The following is a 2,500-nucleotide window of genomic DNA, read 5'->3' as shown; positions in this document are numbered from 1 at the left end:
CGCGGGAGTGCCGGGGGGGGCGAGGCCCGCGCCTCCTCCCCCAACCGGGCTCTCGTCTCCCCCAACGCCCCACCGGGCGTCGCTGGACCAACGGGGAACCCCTGCCGGCGAAGCCCCGGCGGGACGAACTCCGCGAGAGCGGGCGCTCCGGGAGCGGGGAGCTACGGAGCGCTCCCCGAGTCTGCACTTAGGGGGACGAAGGCCCCTCCCCGCCCGGGGGAGAGCCTGCGAGGCGACCCCAGCCGCGCCGCTCGGCGGGCACCGAGGCGGCGATTGATCGTCAAGCGACGCTCAGACAGGCGTAGCCCCGGGAGGAACCCGGGGCCGCAAGTGCGTTCGAAGTGTCGATGATCAATGTGTCCTGCAATTCACATTAATTCTCGCAGCTAGCTGCGTTCTTCATCGACGCACGAGCCGAGTGATCCACCGCTAAGAGTTGTCTGGCTTTTCGGCACCGCCCCGCCAGCGCGGAGGGGCCGGGACCGCTCGCAAAGGAGCGGCCCCTCGGAGAGCGCGGCACGGCGGCCGCTCGCCTCACATTGACCGTACAAGCACAGGAGAGGGGGGGAAAATAAAACGAAACCCCGAAGCGGCAAAAGCAAGGGGCGGGGAGCCCGCGCTCCCGGCTTTTTTCCCTCCCCCGAGGAGGGAAAAACGCACCTTGCGGCGCTTCGGGGCCGGACCAGGCGCCCGGGCTCGCTCCGACCTCGGCGCGGAGGAGGCCCGCCGCGCGCCGCCGGGAACGTGCCCCGAACCCGGCCTCGCCTCGCGTGCACGGGGAAATAAAACCCCCTTCGCTTCCCCACCCAACGGGGGGGGGGGGGGGGTGTGTCTCTCGCTGGCCGCCCCGTGCCGTCGCGGAGACGCCACGAAGCGAGGCAGCGGAGACCCCCCCCCCCCACCCCGGGGAGCGAGGGGGGCCGGGCGCACAACCCCGCCGGAGGAGAGCGCGCGCGCGCCTCCGCACCGGCCCCTCCAACGCCGCCACCGCTGCGGCCCATCCCGGACTTTCTTTTCCCCCGCTTTGGCCCCGGGGCCGAGCCCCGGCCGGCTCGCGCCCTCGGGCGGCTTCCTCTCGCCACCGAACCCCCCCCCGCCGCGGGGGACGGAAAACGGCTTGCGAGACGGAAAGCCCGAGCCCACGTGGGACGCCACCGCGGCGACCCGCCGGCCCTCGCCGGGCGGCGCACCCGCCGACCGACAAACCCCAGCGGCACGAGCCCCTTCCATCCTCCCCCGGCGCCACCGCGCCGCCGGCTTCGCTCGCTCGACCCCTTCCGTGGCCCCGCGGCCAGGCGGACAGCGGACGGCGCTGAGCCGGGGGGCGGGCCCCCGCTCTCCCCGTTTCCACGCGGAGACCGGGGGTGGGACGCCCCCGGCTGCCCGCCCGTCCCCCACCCGGCACGCGCCGGGAAGGCGAACGGGGAAGCCCGCGGGCAGGGCCCGGGACCGGGACAGCCGCAGCCGGTGGCAGGGTGCCCTCCGGCGAGGGACCGGAGCCGGAGACGCCGAGCGACGCCCGCCGCCGCTCGGACGCGGTCACGCCACCCGAAACCGGCCCCGGACGGGGGGGAACCGGCAGCGCGAGACCGCCGAGGGCGCCAGCTCGCCGGGGCCCCGCTCTGGGGCCTGGGCAAAGGGAAAAGGGACCGGGAGGTCCGCAGCGGCCCGCGCCGCAAGAGGCGCCGCCGCCGAGCCGCGGCAACGCGCCCGCACAGAACCCCCGGCGGGGGCGAAGCGCCCTGGGCCAGCCCCCACCGCGGGGGCTCGCCGCCCCGGCCCGCGAGAAGCCCGCGCTTCAACGCGCCGCCGGGGACGCCCGTGGCGAGGCGAGGCGCGGGCCGGACCACGGCCGACCTCGCGCGGTGGGCTCTCTCCGGCCGAGCGCTCGGACCGCAGAGAGGGGGGGGCAGCAGAGTCCCCTCCCCGGCCCGGCGGGCCCCCGGAGGACGACGAGCGCGATGACGGCGGACCTAGCCAGAGGCATTGCGGGGGCAACCCCCGCCCCTCTGAAGGCACCCGCCCGCCCCCCGCGCTCGCCCCCGCATCCGGGGGTGGCGCGCCGAGCCGCCCGGGTCTTTAAACCGCCGCCCGGCTTCCTCCGCGGTAGGGCAAGGCCGCGGACGAAGGCGCGGAACGCTAGGTACCTGACCCTGGGGTGAGGGAAACCAGACTTAAGGCCCCGCGGGGGTGCCTCCCCCCACTGCCGCCGTCGGGGGGAGCGTCCGCCCGCGGGGGCCGCGCCCGACGTCCGCCGCCACCACCGCGCCCCTGGCCTGGCCCGAGGCCCGGGGTTTCCCTCAGTCAGCCGGCGCTGCGCTCGGGGAGGAGGGACGCGGCTGGGGACGCCCATGCCGCGCGCTCGCCGCGCGGCGAGCGCCCGGCTACGGCGGCCCCGGCGGCGGACCGGCGCAGGGCCGGCGACGACGGCGACGCGGCTGGGCGGGCCGAGGGCCCGGGAGAGCCCGCTCGACGACACCCGCGCGGACCGGGAGCATCG

At 77.2% G+C, this 2,500-nt stretch overlaps 1 non-coding gene across 1 annotated transcript; it reads right to left on the bottom strand.

The window, feature by feature from the left end:
• Positions 1–285: 285 nt before the first annotated feature.
• LOC137458388 (5.8S ribosomal RNA) lies at positions 286–438 on the bottom strand. Its single transcript, XR_010991727.1, has one exon. It is a non-coding gene; the product is annotated as a 5.8S ribosomal RNA (ribosomal RNA).
• Between the last annotated feature and the right edge of the window lie 2,062 nt (positions 439–2,500).

The sequence above is a fragment of the Melanerpes formicivorus genome, unplaced genomic scaffold, assembly GCF_026170545.1.
Source record: "Melanerpes formicivorus ecotype bairdi unplaced genomic scaffold, bMelFor1.0.p_v2 SCAF_242, whole genome shotgun sequence".
NCBI classification, from domain to species: Eukaryota; Metazoa; Chordata; class Aves; order Piciformes; family Picidae; genus Melanerpes; species Melanerpes formicivorus.
Note: the sequence above shows the minus strand (reverse complement) of the source record. Positions and strands in the feature narration are given on the sequence as shown.